Source organism: Papio anubis, chromosome 9 (genome assembly GCF_008728515.1).
Source record: "Papio anubis isolate 15944 chromosome 9, Panubis1.0, whole genome shotgun sequence".
Taxonomy (NCBI): domain Eukaryota; kingdom Metazoa; phylum Chordata; class Mammalia; order Primates; family Cercopithecidae; genus Papio; species Papio anubis.
The window spans coordinates 34,059,873-34,077,829 of NC_044984.1; the positions used below are offsets into that span (position 1 = coordinate 34,059,873).

The 17,957-nt window shown below is 36.7% G+C and overlaps 1 protein-coding gene and 1 pseudogene across 15 annotated transcripts in view; both read right to left on the minus strand.

The window, feature by feature from the left end:
- KIF21A (kinesin family member 21A) overlaps window positions 1-17,957 on the minus strand; it is a 156,653-nt gene that overhangs the window by 103,575 nt on the left and 35,121 nt on the right. The gene's annotated exons all lie outside the window — the stretch shown is intronic.
- LOC110740660 lies at window positions 493-3,072 on the minus strand (annotated as a pseudogene).

Below are 17,957 nucleotides of genomic sequence, written 5' to 3' on the forward strand. Positions count from 1 at the left end.
CATTCCTTTGTTTCTTTGTGGCAAATCCAGCCCTTGCATACCTTTTGTCAACCACTTATGCTTGCCAGAAAGTGAAATAAATGGCAGTGAAATAAATGGAAAGGCCAAAGTGAAGTGCAAGCAAGTTAGATAAGCTTCTTCAGTTCAGGACAAGGAGGCAGTTGGTGCTCTTGTTGGCTGAGAGTATTTGCAGCACTGTGCACTCATATGTTCAAAGGCTGAGAGAATTCAGCACCATGTGTTACACTGGCTGTCACTGGTAAGACAATAAAATAAAATTCAGATTGTGGGAAAATATGTACTATAAATGAGCCATACTAGATGTTTGCATAAAACGAGGATCAACATTTTAAAAGAAATTTTAAAAGAAAAAGACAAGTAAAAAAATCTATTGTCTCTTTAAAAGAAAAAGACAATAAAATAAAAAGAAAAGAAAAGAAATACATAAAATAAAATAAAAAGACAATAAAATAAAATTCAGATTGTGGGAAAATATATACTATAAATGAGCCATACTAGATGTTTACATAAAACAAGGACCAATATTTTAAAAGAAAACGTTTCTGAAATAAATGGCATTCTAAGGAAATTGCTGTGTAAGGAACCCAGTTTTTGGTCTTCTGTAGATCCTTCAGCCCCACCTGCATCACCTCCTAACCTTGTCAGCTGTCTCAGCCTCGCCTGGAGAGAGGGCTGAGCTCCTGGCACTGCACAAGACCTGCAGTAGTATGGCATCAGACCTGGTCTGACTAGACTCACAAAAACCCTTGCACTTCCCACCATTTCTAGACACAAATGAAGGGCTGCTCCATGGGGTTGCAGGATCTGGCTTCCCAGTAGCTTCTGGAATGAGTAGCAGAACCCAGCAGGGCAGGAGGCTAACTGCTAACCAATGGAAGACAAGAGATAGGAAGAAGGCACAGATAAATTATTTCCCTTTCCTCCCTCCAGTGGACTAATCCTAAATGAATGTTTCCATATGGGTTATCCAGAGACACCCCTGGTGACTTGGCTGTGTTCACAACTCCATTATGTGTCACCTTGTATTTGTCATTCCGTCTTCTCTGCCTTGCTTCATTTTTCTCTCACTTCTCTTACACTGTTATTTCCCCACTTGGTAGAGCATAAGCTTCTAGGCGCTGTTTTCTAGGAAACCCAGCCTAAGATAGGCAATATTAAACTAACTGAGGCAATTTTTTAATGTTTTTCCAAAAGTATTAAGAGAAAAAGAATAAATTTTTAACTATGTCTTTGCTTGCAGTGGAGTGAGGAGAAAGGGAACTAACACAGGTTGGACATTTACAATGTGCCTGGCACTGAGGGTAATAACATTACATGAAATAACATGAAAATCACAATTGGGTTTTCTTTTCTTTTTTTTTTATTTTGCATGTCCATTTATTCAACATGATTAGGTAACTGTATCATATATATGCACCATACACGAATATCAAGTTTTTTAAAAAACAGAACACTGAGTATTAAAAAGGTATTGTGGCCTTAATTAAATCCTTGATTCAGAAAGCACTTCAGTAACTTTCAGTGCTTCAAAGTCATTAACATCATCACTGTACAGTAATGAAGAAAAAATTTGTACCATGTGCAATTTCCAGTATTTATGCAAGAAAATCTTATTTTAGGTATTTTCATTTCTATACAATTAAAATAAAATAAGTATTAGTACGACTTTTACAAACACTGTTCATTTTAATGAAGTTGGTACAGACAATGTCCATTTAAAACCCATATCCCAGGCCAAAAAGTACAAATAAAATCAAAAAGAGCAGTGTTCTGTTGTATTCATTTCTGCATGTATAGCTTTATTAGTTGCTAATGAAAATTAGAACTTTTCTGGGATCTTCTGACAAGATTTTTTAAAAATCTTAAAATGACTTTTCTTCAGTGAAGCCATCTTTGGAGTTAGTCATTACTCTCACCTTATCTGTCATCTTGACTTCAACCTGATATTCCTCTTCTTTTGGTCCAGACCCTCAAATTTTAAAAGTAGCTTCAAGTTAAGGAAAGGTCATTTTTCCACAGTTCAGTTCTCTGAAAAACTTCCATCTCCCACTGAAAGTCACAGTAGTGACAGGAGTGAAGGAGTGACAGGAGTGAAGCAATCACATGCTAGAACATGGTAGAACAGGACTGAAGCAATCACATGCTAGAACATCAGGGCCAATTGGAAAGTCATTATGAATACTTGCATTGGTTGATCTTATTTATCACCACAAGCCTGAAAATGCAATGTCTTGAAAAAGGTGGCCTCTCTGTGCACACGTAATTTTTAAAAAGGAGAGGGTAATATGAAGGGGACTGAGGTTTGATCACCAAAAATCAGCACAATGAAAACAAACAATAATGAACAATGAGCACTAGAATTCAAATTACCAGATGTTTCAAAGAGATGGGGTGCCAGTTTTCAATTCTGTTTTGAACACCACATTACAAAAGAACTATTTTTAAAAATAAAAAGGATTAAGGGAAAAGAAAAAAAAATAAAAAGAATATGTAAACTGTTGAATGACCCCTCGTTTGTTCCTGATATACTTCAATCACATCTTCTTCCTCCATTCCCAGTTCTTTTGGAGTATGATTATCAGCAATTCTCTGACCCTCAAAGAGAAACCTGAGTGAATTCATTGGAACGCCCTGTCTTTGACAGTATGATTCTTTGAGTTTCTTGAGATGTGTTGTCATTTTCACTTTGAAGTGAATCTCACTGCTATCCTGTCCAATGACTTTGAGTTTAATATATTCACCTTCCTTCTTATCCCCCAAGTCCTCAGTTGAAGGTTTTGCCTCCTGGTCAGACATGACCAGGTGGCTTCACCCGGAGGTCACCGCACAGCAGCAGCAGCCTCAGGTAGGCAGAACCTCACTCCAGGGTTTACAAATTCGTCTCCCTTCCCCACAGCCACAATTGGGTTTTCACGTAATTTTATGTACTGTCATTTAACCCTCACAATAAACCATCCAATTTTATTGATGAAGAACAAGGAAATATAAATAGAAGTAGGTAGGTTTTTAACTTTTATAACACTGAGCTCAACATAGCAATACAAGCATTGCAGCTTGGATTAAGTGTTGTAGTCAGCCAGACCAGGTCAGGCATATTCCAGAACTCAAGTATCTGTACTACTAAACCAATCTGCAGGAAATCCATTAGTCCTCCTCATTTTGAATGCTTGGTTTCATCTCTTTTTCATTCCTCTATTCAGATGCTAATCAAAGTTCTGCAGCAGCCAGGCAGCACTTTTTCTAAGCCAATTCTTCTGCAAGTTTTGCAGAGTATGCAATACATAGGTCATCTTCACATCAGATGCTGCAGTCTTTTGTCTATTTACCGTTTTGAAGCAGAAAACCCGTTGAATTTCACCTAATTTAAACTTCATTTTCATTAACCAAATCTTTAAAGAAACTGCAAGTGGCTCTATCCAAGCAATCTTCTTACTGCTTTCGGCAAACTTATTTATAACTAATTAGACATAAATAAAACATTGGCTTGCATTTTTGTTAATTTTGCTGTAGATTTATAGAATAATCACAAACACTGATATAGCACATGCTATGTACCAGCCACTGATTTACATAGTTTACATTAGTTCCAATCTCAAGACTTGAAAAGATCTTAAAGATATTGGAATACAACCCCAGGGACTGCTTATATCCCCTCCATGATAATGTCACAAGAATATATTTCACTGAGTAGAAGAGCTTCCGCACTGGAGTCAGAAAACCCAGATCTACCACTTTTTGTCAGGTGATTATGTAATATAGGCACGGCAATTTCAGATGTCATTGCCTTTGATTCTCACAGCGACCTTATATATAGTTACAGCTCTGAAATCTTCATTTCCATCCCAATCTCTTTTCTAAAGAAGGGATGTCGGGGAGTTCCTGAAACCCCCATATATATCGAAGGACAACTAAACTGTCTTCACGTATCTCTGCTCTTCCCACACCAATCCCTAGCTCCATTAATGAGAAATGCCAATCTTCCTAGCCTTCTCTCTTACCTATCTCACATCTAATCCATTATGAAGATCTCATTGTGTCTGTGTAAAATCTCTCAAACCATCTTCTCCATCCCAACTATTAGCTCAATTCAAAGCCATATCTCACCCGGACAATAGCAACAGTCTTCTCACTGTTCTCGCTACTTCCGCTCAGCCCATTTCCCTGTCCACTACCATACATATATTTTAAACTATTTTCCATAAACCTGCTAGAGTAACCTTTTAAAAACATCAAATTTAGTAAAAATTCTAATTTTTCTATTTAAATCTCTTAGTAGCTCCCCATTATTTTTAAAGCTAGGTTGATTCATTTTAGCCCTCAAACACTTCAGGCGCTTTCTCTTTCCATTGCTCTAGAACTGTTCTATCCTCTGCCTGAAATGCCCATCCTTATCCTGCTCATCCCACCCACCCACTCCTTCACAGCATTACTTCCGTTAGGAGGCTAATTCTGATCTCCTAAGGTTAAGACTTCTTCTACCACGTTTCCATACCGCCATGTTTCCATAGCATTTTCATTAATCTGTCTAGCTGTGTATTTTCTGTTATGAGATCATAACCTATGTCCTCAGTTATAAAAATCCCCCACTTTCAGCCGGGCACAGTGGCTGACGCCTGTAATCCCAGCACTTTGGGAGGCCAAGGCGGGCGAGTCACCTGAGGTCAGGAGTTGGAGACCAGCCTGGCAACATGGGGAAATCCTATCTCTACTAAAAATATAAAAATTAGCCAGGCATGGTTGCGGGCGCCTGTAGACCCAGCTACTCGGGAGGCTGAGGCAGGAGAATCGCTTGAACCCAGGAGGTGGAGGTTGCAGTGAGCCAAGATGGCACCACTCCAGCCTGGGTGACAAGGGCGAGGCTCCATCTCAAAAAAAAAAAAAAAAGAAAGAAAAATCACCCACTTTCTTTTTCTTCCTTCCCTCCGCCTCACCTCTTCATTCCTTCCCTCTCTAAACACCCCACTCCAGCAATACATGCTTATCTAATTACGCTCTTAAAAAATTCTAGAGGCTAATCTTGAAACAAACCAGGCACAGGACCCCTGTGGAATCCTCCCGCTTAGGAGGAGTCACGAACAATTAGTCCACCACCATCGGGACAAAGTCAACATAAGGCCAACCTGACCTCCGGACCAGTGATTACCTAAGATAGCCATCAGAACAAGGCACAGAGACCCCCCCCACTCTATACCACACCCACATATATCCCATACCAAGTTGCCCTTTAAAAACCCTATGGTAAATTTTAAAATGTAAAATTGTACTTAAATGTTTTTTGGTTTGCTGGCTCTCTGATTAAAACCTGCTTTTTTTCCCAACCCTCACCTCTTGTGTTTGGTTTTTAAGCAGTGAGCAGTCAAATCTGGGTTAGGTTACACCATGAGATCCCTAAGGTCCCCAAGGGTTTCCATCTTTTATCTTCAGCACAAAGCAACAGTCAAAACTTAATAAATGTGGAAGTAAATCAATGAACAATTCAACAATTGATCTTACTAAACGAAACATTGTATTTTTACATCCCTAAGCAGGAAGCGTACTGTTTTCCTCAAATAATGAATTAAAATAGTTAAGAAACAGAGTAATTATATGGGTACACACATATATACTTGTGCACTAAATTATTATATAATAGAAATTGAGGGGCCCTGAAAGAATACTTACTATAACTCCCTCATTTTATAGAGAAGAAAAGTCAAGCCAGGAGAGACGAAGTAATTTGCTCAAGTTCCCAAAACTGGGGAAGACATATGTAATGTCTTTGGGTGGACAGAGAAATACGTAAATATTTGCAGCATTATTCAAAGATAGCCAAAAACTAGGCATAATGCAAATATTTATCAATTGGTAAATGAATAAAGTACAGTATAACCATACAATCCAATACTGCTCTGCAATAAAAAGGAATGAACTACTGACATATGCAACAGCATGAATAAACCTCAAAAACATGATGCTAAGTGAAACACACCACACTCAAAAGACTAAATAGTGTATGATTTTATTTATTTAAAAAGTTTCTAGAAAAGGCAAAATTACATAGACAGAAAACAGGATCCGTAGTTGCCTGAGACGGACTATTAGTAAATACAACAGAACTTCTTAAGAAGTGTTTTAAAACTGGATTGTGATGATGGTCACACAACTGCATCAATGTACTAAATTACTGAACTATATACTTGCATTGGGTGAATTTTACGGTCTATAAATTATACCCCAACAAAACTGCTAAAATACTTGTTTTGGTTCTTTATAATGCATAGCATAATGTTTGTGTTCAATACTTTTTTTTTACTTCAAGAACCACAATTGATGGGAAATCATACTAAATTATCATTTTAAATTATAATGTCTATAGCAGTGTTTTTCAAAATACAGTGAAACACATATCAGAATAATACTGAGAGCTAGGTAAAACTACACTCCCACTTCCACCTTCATTCTTAGCCCCCACCGAAACCAACCCCCATACTGCTGATTCACCTTAATCAACTCTATTTTTTTCCACAGTACTTATCACCTTCTAATATATTATGTAATTAACTTATTTAATATGTGATTGCCCTTTTCCCAGCAGTGACTCCCAAGTCTACAAGACAGTAGTACTGATATATTCCTATGACCCAGAACAGTTCCTGGCATATACTATAGGTACTCAAGCATTTGCTGAATGAGTGAAATTCATGTTTCTGAGCCTCACTGAAGGAAGCCAAACAGACTGTTGGAGCAGTAGGGCCCTGGGATCGACATCTTCACCAATTCCCCCAAATAATAACACTAACATTTGGATCCACTGGCCTACAAAGAGTCTTCACACATGGCTATAGCAACTTGAGTGGTGGCAAAAATAATCTAATGACAGGCACTATTCAAAAACATGTAAATAGCTGAATGCAGAGCTTACAGACTTAACACAATGGTAGATAAGTAAGAAACAAATTCCTCAGATTTTGAGTATGACTTACAAAGTTTTGCCTCAACCACAGCCACCCACACAAATATGACACAATATTCTTAGCCAGACTTTTAAATTGTATCCCCAGGGGCTCTTCTATAACCACAAGTAAAACTGACATCTAAAAATGATTGTTCTAACTGTAATTCTATCTGCAAACTCAAAGTAATTGACACATTCTTATTATGTATGGTACAACAATGTTGTATACACTACGGTAAATATGCACTTGAGTGTTCTAGGAAATTTACACTCTACATTTTAAAAACCATCATAGGGAAAAAGGTCATTGAATCTTGGTTTCAAGTGGCCATCTTTAGTACTGAATGATAGTTCATGAGGAAGTTCTTTTACATGAACTCATGCACAAAGATATAAACACACAAAAAACAGGCTGGGTATGGTGGTTCATGCCTGTAATCCCAGCACTTTGAGAGGCTCAGGCAAGAGGATCACTTGAGCTCAGGAGTTTGAGACCAGCCTGGGCAGCACAGCAAGATCTCTTCTCTACTAAAAATTTTAAAAATTAAACAGGCATAGTGGCATGTGCCTGTAGTCCCAGCTACTCAGGAGGCTGAGGCAGGAGAATTGTTTTAGGCTGGGATATCAAAAAGGAGATTAATAGAAGGTACTTGAAGAGCCCAAGTGAGAGGATGACAGAAATAATCCCTGGAGTAAGAGGGTTACAGAAAGAGAGGGAACCACAACTTCAAAGGCCCTATAATGTGAATTTGGTTTTGAAAATATGTAATTCTGCTATAGAAGATGAATAAGCATATAGTTTACAAGACCTAGGTAATGCTTTTAAGATGTGTTAGCATAGAAAAGTAATCAGTAAATAACTAGCTTGTGAGACAGGCAGAATTCATAAGATGCATTGAGTATAAAGGGAAATTCAGTCAACCCTCTATATCCCCAGGTTCCACATCTGCAGATTCAACCAACCAAGGATCAAAACTAAAAAAAATTTAAAATAACACAATAAAAAAAACAATAAAAATACAAATTTTAAAAATACAGTATAATGTCTGAGAGTGGTAACTCATGCCTGTACTCCCCATTATTTGGAAGGCTGAGACAGGAGAATCACTTGAGCACAAGAGTTCAAGACCAGCCTAGGCGACATATAGAAACCCCATCTCTACAAAAAAATACAAAGTGGACATGGTGGCATGCACCTGTAGTCCCAGTTACTGTGGAGGCTAAGGCTGGAGCATCACTTGAATCAAGGATGTCGAGGCTATACTTAGCCAAGATTACAGCAGGATTCCATCAAAAGAAAATACAGTATAACAATTATTTACATAGCATTTATATTGTAATTTGTATTATAAGTAACCTAGAGATGATTTAAAGTACATGTGAGGATGTGTGAGTATATATGCAAATATTATGCCATTTTATGTAAGGGACTTGAGCATCCACAGATTTAGGTACCCACAGGGGGCAAGGGGGTGGGGCTGGAACCAATTCCCCAGGGATACCTTAGGACATTTGTAGTTAATTAGTCTAGTATCTATCCCTACATAGAGACAGAATGGAAGGACCAAGAGAAATCTACATTGATGAGGCACTACATATGCAAAAAGCACCTAATATTCATGAAGTTGTAAATATAATGAGGCATCTGATGCATTTAACATTCATAATACATTATATAAACATGAGACATATGAGGCACTCTGTATGCATGAGGTCTTACTTTGGTTATTCACATCTTCTCTCCCCAAGTAACAAATAAAACCCAAAGCTGCTCAGCAGGTTAACTGGCAAGCTACAGCTGAGGCCAGGCATACTTGCCCCTGTGTCTCTCTGATAGGCCCCCAGGCATCTTCCACCTGATTGGGCCTCTCACTCACTTAAATTCTGACCCTCTCTGCTGATAACTGGCCCTGCTGAAAACATGGATTTCACACTTCCGAAAACCAGAGGCAGAAAGCATTTATTTACTAGAAGTTGAAGGAATTAAAATATATATTTATGTGACTCCACCCCAATCACTTTATTTTACATCTTACTGAAATTAAAGGGAAAGAAGGGGGATAAATTGTCATCATTTATCATTTATATATTTATTCTATTTACCACTTGTACCTCATGTGTATAACATTGACACAAAGCTCTTTGCTAATACATGAAAACATTAATACAGAAATAAAGCCGAGAGAATGCTACACAAAAAGTTCTTCCTGGTTTTAGTGAAAATCCTAGTCCCAAGGCTTTAAAGCTATTTTCCACTGTTTACAATTTTATTTGCTTATGGCTGAAAGTTATTAATGCTCAGCCTCTACTTTAGGTGATGGGAAGGAGAGCTGAGAGTCTAAGATCTTTTAAATACCAGAAAGGGAGAGTTTCTTTTTTTCCTTCAAATTTTAAGTTCCAGGGTACATGTGCAGGATGTGCTGGATTATTACAAGGTAAACATGTGCCGTGGTGGTTTGCTGCACAGATCAACCCATCACCTAAGTATTTAGCCCAGCATTCATTAGCTATTCTTCCTGATGCTCTCCCTCCCCTCACCCCAACCCCCGACAGGCCCCAGTGTGTGTTGTTCCCCTCCATGCATTCATCTGTTCTCGTCATTCAACTCTCACGAGTGAGAACATACGGTGTTTGGTTTTCTGTTCCTGCATTACTTTGCTGAGGATAACGGCTTCCAGCTTAATGATAAAGAAAATGTGGTACACATACACCATAGAATACCATGCAGCCATTAAAAGAAAGGGAAGGGTCTTTAACTGCTGCTACTTTCTTGCTAATTCCAGCAATGTGCTGATAGAGTTAAGAACTATCACTAGGTCCAGAAATAGAGAAAGGCTGATTTAGGCTACAGTTCTAGAATGTGACTATCTTATTTCTAACCAAAACAAAAGACAGACATGTACTGCCAAGATGTGTCGTTCTCATAATGCATCAGCAATCAGGACAAAAAAACCTAAAGCAGAAAATGACCAATTATACCAAAGGAAAAAACCATCTTCTGCTCAGGTTTTACACAGGTTCCTGGAGACAAGTGATTTTTATATAATTATACTCATGGAAGCCAAACTAGAAGATTAATTTAATCCAAGAGAATAAATATTGATTGAGTATCCACTCAATGAAAAACCCCATGCTTGACACTTATAAGACACAACTGTAAATAAGCTAAGAGTTTACCCTCACAGAGTCTGCATTTCAGAGAATACAGACATGTTCCTTTAAAAATGCAAGATAAAATAAGTACCACAAAAGAGAATCATAAGTGCTCTAGGAACCAAAAGGAAATGAGGTAAAGGCTAGAGAGTATATAGTAAGCAAGGAAAAACAGACATTCATAAGGAATAGTAACAGTAGAAAGCTTCAGTTTTCAAAAGAGCTAAAAGATTAGAGAAGGATACAGGAAAAAGAAATTGTTTCCAGGTCAAAAGCAACAAAAATAATGAATGGGAAAATGGAGCAGTAAGGAAACAAAATTCTCAAAGTAAATTCTTTACCCAATTGTCTTACCTTTTAAAAAGACAATATTTGGGGAAAAAACAAAAAACATTTCTAGGCTGAAAGATGCTTTAGATGAAATTTAGTATGCCAAAGATTAAAGGGTGTTCACAATAAAATATTATCAACAACAGTAAAGGCCAAATTCCCATGATTCTACAGATACTCACTGAGGCAAAATCACAGTGTGGCCAGAAAGAACTTGAAAGTGCATGGGAGGAATACTTGGCTAAGCACCAAAAACTGAATCAAAACCAGTGCCCAGAACATCTACTGAAGGCATGTCTTCATGAGAAGTGTTTAGTGTTGCCTCCTCTTAAATTCCTCTCCAATCTTTTCAAGAAAAAGTATTTTGCTAGACATTTGCCTTTTAGAAATGGGATTTCAGGATTGGTAATGAATGCACCTAACAACTATATGTAATATTTTTTAAAAAGGAGAACTGTAGAAATACATGAAAACCACAGCTTATCCAAAACTTCTTTTGAACCACTGATTCAATATAATTCCTTACCGAAGTAGTTACAAGTTGCAAGTATGCAGAGAAATAGACTAAATTACACTGCATTCATGCATTCTTCCTACTCCTACCAGACACAAAAATTAAATATACTGATAAAAACAAAATCAAACAAAACTAGTGACCTATCAAAACTGCATATTTGGACATTCTGGGTAATTGGCAAAGGGATAATCTGGCTCTAAGATAAAAAGGGTGATTGTGCCTCTTAGGAAATTTTATACAATTAGGAAGAGACACCAAAAAATTTATATTACATAAAAGAATATCTTCTAAACAGATAACAGAATAGTGAAAATCTTTCTGAACCACCACCACAACTTGGATAGAACAGGAGTTGGATCAATGTATTTCTAGAAAGAAAGGCAAGGAGAAAGCCATAATGGTAGTTTAAAAGTTTGTTAGGTTTAGAAACATTTTTTTAGATGTCCTCTAAACGGTTCTAAAGTATTTCTACAATAAATAGTACACTAGGCTTGGTGGCTTATGCCTGTAATTCCAGCTACTTAGGAGGCTGAGGTGGGAGGATTGCTTGAGGACAGGAGTATGAGACCAGCCTAGGAAACATAGCAAGACACTTGTATTATACATACCTATACAAACAAATAAATAATTTTTAAATAATAAAATAAGAGGAGCCCCTTTCTCCTCTACTTAGAATTTAATTTTACCCAGTAACATACATTATATCAAACTTGTCCAACCTGCAGCCTATATGCCACGTGCGGCCCAGGATGCCTTTGCATGTGGCCCAACACAAATTCATAAACTTTCTTAAAATATTATTAATTTTTTTGGCATTTTTTTTTAGCTCATCAACTATCATTAGTGTTAGTGTATTTTATGTGTGGCCCAAGACAATTCTTCTTCTTCCAATGTGACCCAGGGAAGCCAAACACTAGACACCCTTGCATTATATTTACTGAAAAAAAAAAAAAAATTACCTGTAAATACCTAAAAACTGTAAAATATGTCATAACACATTGCAAGAGAAGAAATTACTACTATCATACGATTGTTGTGCTGGTTCATGAAGCAGTATTTGGCATCCGCTTGTGAGAACTGGCACTACATGTACTCATGATTCAAGAATGTGTGTCATCCCCACTTAAAAGTCAAGAGCTCAGTAATGAACCTTTCCCACTTTGAGACAAAAATACACATCAAAAACCTTTAAACACCCCTTAACAAAAAAACCTAAAGGTCATTCATTTAACCATTTGTTCATTCATCAAACCCTTGAATACCTGGGGGCTCTATGCAAAACACTAGGCTAGGCAATGAGAATACCAAGATATACAATACACGGTACATGCCCTTATGGAACTCACAGTCTACAGTTTGTAAGACAAAGCATGTTTACTGTGTAAAACTGCCAACATCTAATCAGCATACTAAGTTTTTAATTAGAAAAAGTTTAATCATTTCTGATGATACATGTGTGTATACATGTGAGTGTGATACATATACACATACATATTTAAACGTACGCACATGCTTTTTCAATGCTTCAATTTTAGATAACTTAATATGGTTTGATATGGAAAAAGCATGGGTCTAGGAGTCAAGATTTATGTTCTAGTGAATCTCAGCTGTTTATTGGCTACATGACCTAGGGCAGGTTACTTAACTTTCATTAGCCTGTTTCCCAGTACATGAAATGAAAGTAATAATACCTGTTTTACCTACCTTACAGGCTTTTTATGAAGATAAAATGGCAATAGATGTAATAGTGACTATTAAACTGTAGAACTCTACACAAATATGTTATTACAATCTAAAACATGAGAACTCATTATTTTAACTTTCAAAGCTATTAAAATAGCTAGAATACTTTCATGTAAGTTTTTAAGTGAAACAATCTCAGCTCAGTAGCAAAGACTTACCCCTTGAAGACTTAATGAAAATTAAGTTAATGTTGAAATTAATGTTGAGTTAACATGAATGAGAACTGAATTAATGTTAATGAACTGCTACCTGTCAAAAGTTTCTCAGAGGACCAAATGCATCTTAATCACCTGGGAGCTTGTTAATCACATAGACTGGTAATTCTGAATTTCTAGTGGGTTTAGGAATCCACATATTTGTCAAGCACCCAGGAGATTCTTTTTTATTTTTAGTCATTCATTTTATAGACAAGGTCTCACTATGTTGCCCAGGCTAGAGTGCAGGGGCTATCCACAGACACAATCATGCTACTCTACTACTTCCAAGTGCACTACTGCCTCCCAGACTCAAGCGATGGTCCTGACTCAGCCTCTCAAGTAGCTGAGGTAAGAGGCGTGCGTCGCCATGCCTAGGTCCAGGAGATTCTCAGACACACTAAAATGTAGGAGCCACTGACATATGGTGAAAGACTACCTTTTCCAACTGACCTTATTAACAAATAAGACGAGAAAATAATGGTAACTTGATTAGAAATAAAAGTAATGTGGAATAATTACTGCATTTTCTAGCTCCTCTAAAAATATTTTTTAATAAGAAAGGGTAACATATTTAGGGTATTCATTTCACTACTGTAAATAGTGCTTAAGATAATCTGAGTTGTTACTCTTTTTCATAACTAAAAAACACATCCACAAGCAGTTGAGAAATATACAGTAAGAATTTGGGGCCATTAAATATAAAAATCCTCCTTTCCCTTGAGATAACACTATTTAGCATAAATGCCATCTACTTGCAATGTAGTACTACCATCCTGTTTCATTATATAGGTAGCAATGTAAAAACACATAATCATAATCAATGCAAATATGCTTTCTACAAGTCAATAGTAAATGAGACTCCTAACATGTTCCAAAACAGAATTTTATATACATACTATATCAAGAAAATAATGGAATTTTAAGAGTTCTTTGTCCTGGCAAATTAAATATAAAATTAGTGATACCTTCATACTATTTCAGCAGTATCAATATTATTCTAAATAGTATATATTCCTTGCTGAACTAATACAAATTTCAAATGCACAATGTTAAACAAATTCTGTCTGTGGAAAGTAAATTTTCCTAAGGCTTTTTTTTTCAAACTAAAAAATATATAGTAGATAGCCATTAAAGGGTGTAACGGAGAATTTAAAGCTATTCATGTGGTAAAAATATATTTGAAGGCCAGGCACTGTGGCTCAGGTCTGTAATCCTAGCACTTCGGGAGGCTGAGGCAGATGGATCACCTGAGGTCAGGAGATTGCGAACAGCCTGGCCAACATGGTGAAATCCGGTCTCTACTAAAAATACAAAAATTAGCTGGGCGTGGTGGCAGGCGCCTGTAATCCCAGCTACTTGGGAGGCTAAGGCAGGAGAATCGCTTGGACCTGGGAGGCAGAGGTAGCAGTCAGCCAAGACTGTGCCATTACACTCCAGCCTGGGTGACAAGAGCAAAATTCCATTAAAAAAAAGAAAAGAGATAATTTATTTTTTAAATTTAATATTAAATGCTATTTTTAAAGAGATTAACTAGAAAAATAAATGCAACTTATTTCTCAAAAATGTACATTTGCCAAAATAATTGCAACATTAAAAAAAGTATTTGTAAGAAAAATTTTGTTTATGTAAAACAAATTTAGGGTCTTACGTAAAATTGTTGCCATCTTACAGTAAAACTACAGTGCAGAAAATATTTAGTAAAAGTCAAAGCACTGTTAAAAAGCTTCATATAGTTCTTTAAATACCCCTTACATTAACATTTAAGAAACAAAAACCTACACACACTTTTTCTTACATTAACATTTAAGAAACAAAAACCTACACACACTTTTCCTTGCAGCTGCTTTTAAAAAGTGTACGTAAAGTTCCAAAACAAACCGCTAAAAAAAGCCCTACATTATTGTTGCAAGTTTCTTACTAACAGACATTTCTCTGTTTGAAACAGAAGACTGCCTGTTCACTAAAATGACTAAAAACACGAAGTTGGTCGTTCTTAACTAGGCTGTAAGAAAAAAAAAAATATATGCAATAAGAAAAATAATAAAGTCACTCAGTAGTGGACAAAATAGTAACAGGACAGTTACAAACCCATCATTATATGTGTGACTAACATTTTATTTTGTGTAGAAGAAAATTTCCCTTTTAGCTCATATGTAAAGCATGTCTTTGCAGATTTCCTTCCTTGCCACCCTTCAAGTTCAAGTCAAATAAAGCTTAGAACATTCAAAACACATCCGTAAATTTCAACCAAAATTTGAAGTAACAGAACAGAGCCTGAAAAAAAAAAAAACAAACAAAAAAAGTATTACTCTATTATCTAACAGCACCCCACTTCCTCCAAAAAAGCCAAACAAACACAAAATAACACTTTTAAGTTTTAACAAATTTTCAAGCAATATATTTGATATATTATGTAAAAGTGAAAACATCTCAAGGTCATTACAGTGTGATTATACCTCCTTTGTGGATAACTATAACATTGTATTATCTTCAATGTTTCTGTTGAATTATCTTCAACAGAAAGGGACACATCAGTGTCTCTATCCACCCAATGCCACAAGAAGCAGAATCAACGGATAGGAAATTCAAAGACTCTAAATAAAAGAAAGCACAGTATTGGAACCAGGGAGTTGCTAAATGATTATTCTTTTGGTGTCTGCACATACTTTAATGTCCAATCAATGCTTACCTCCCACTAAAGTCCTCCATGTCACCCAAAACGTTCAATCCCTCCTCTGAAGGGACAAAGCCTGTGTTCTAGGTCATTTGGCATTTATCATTTGAATACTTATGTATCCTTTTCCCTGTGTATCATTTAACTTGGCAGGTATACTTTAAGCTTTTCAAGGGAAAGAACTGTTTTCTTCCTTTCTTGGCTTCACCATATTAATTCATCTTTTGTTCTTTCTCAAGGATATCAAGCTTCCTGCCTCCCTTTTCTCTCCTACCTCCACAATCTCCACTTTACGTGTATGACCACAAACTCAAATGGGCCCTCAGCACTATCAAAGGACTCATTCATAATCTCAAATCAACCCACTCTCCAAAATAACTAATTCACTGCCTCTTCTACAATACCTACACACTCATGCTTAGCTCATTCCCTTGTTTCTTACTTCAGTGAGCAAATACAAACTATCAGAATAAAACTTCATCTTCCCTCTCCCAAATCTACTCATATACTCTGCTTTCAATATTGTTAAATGAATGCACACTCCCTGCTCCTGTTAAAGGTCCCTCTCTCCACTTGTGGACTACATTCCATAATTTCCCATTTATTTGAAATTTTGCTCCTAGAATTATTCTTTCCAGTTCCTACATTGTCAATTCTTCCCTTCCCAGTAGATCATTCTCAGCACACAAACATTTTAGAATTGTATTCCTCTCTTTATGCCAGAGATTTCTCATTTTTACAGTGGGGGTCAAAATAGTACTACTATACAGAATTACTGTAAAGTTTATTGTAATTACAATTATTACAATGTTTCAAACTTATCCTTGAACCTCATGTCTCCCTCTGGCTACCAGATTTCTCTAATACCCTTTTTGACAATCTCAAAACAATGGCCTATTCTCGCTGTTTTGAATTCCTCATTCTCTCCTGTACCTCCTTTACTCAGGCCTTTGTCTCTACCTATCCCTGAAAACCCACTGTCAAATAGATTAACGACTTATCATATAACCAAATCCAATAGTCTATTCTCAATAATCAATAAGTAATATATCAAACCCTTACTATGCTGCCAGAAATATTAATTTATTCCTTCCAGTAACTCTGTGAGATAAATACTATAATTATCTCATCTTACAGAAGATAAAACCAAAGCTTCTAGAGGTTAAGTAACTTGCTCAAGATCATACAGCTTACTCAATCTCTCAGAAAGTCCTAGAGAAAACCCCATTATCATTTTAACAAATATTCCCCTACTCAATGTCTTCACAACCAACAAGGTGCTATCTTTATGTTCCTATTCACAATGACTCTCAAACTCTCTTAACCCATGCCCATTCCAAAACAAACAAACAAAAAAAACAAAAATCTCTCTCAAAATTGGCCTTTTGCATATTATTAGCATAAAATCAGTAGCATCAAGGCATATGAATAGAGAAAGGAAAGCATGACAAATAATCAAGAGAAAAAAACAGATAATGGAAAACAATCTTCGGATGATCAACATGCTGTAGTTAGCTAATGAAGATTTTAAAAAAACTTACAAATACATTAAAGAATGGAGAAGAAAAAAACATAAAAAATTTATTAAAACAGCAGTCCCCGACCTTCTGGCACCAAGGACTGGTTTCGTGAAAGACAATTTTTCCAGGGATGGTTGGGGGGGCGCGGTGGAGAGGGATTATGGTTTTGGGATAAAACTGTTCCACCTCAGATCATCAGGCATTAGATTCTCAAGGAGCATGCAACCTAGATCCCTCACATGTGTAGTTTGCAATAAAGTTCATACTCCTATGATAATTTAATGCCACTACTGATCTGACAGGAGGCAGAACTCAGGGGGCAATGCTGGCTCAACCGTTGCTCACTTCCTGCTGTGCACCTGGTTCCAGGATTGAGGAACCCCAGATAAAAAGATACAGAATTTCAAGAGAAGATTTGAATCTATAGTTAAATGCATATTCTCAAACTAAAAAAATAAAGTATCTGAAATCAGGAACTCATTGAATAGGTTTAATAGCAGGCTGGACAAAGAAGATGTGTTTGGTTAGCTCAAAAACAGATCAATAGAAAATATCCAATCTGAAGCACAGAGAGAAAGAAGAAGAAGAGAACAGAGCATAAAGGAGAAGTGGGATGCTCTCAACACACAACACATGTATAATCAGAGTCCCAGAACAAGAGAATGTGGCAGAAGCAATAGTTGTGGGGGCTTTTGTTTGTTTTTGGGTTTTTGTTTTTGTTTTTGTTTTTGTTTTGAGACAGGGTCCCACTCTGTCACTCAGGCATGATCATGTACACAGTAGCATGATCATGGCTCACTGCAGCCTCAACCTTCTGGGCTCAAGTGATCCTCCCGCCTCAGCCTATTGAGTAGCTGGGACCACAGGT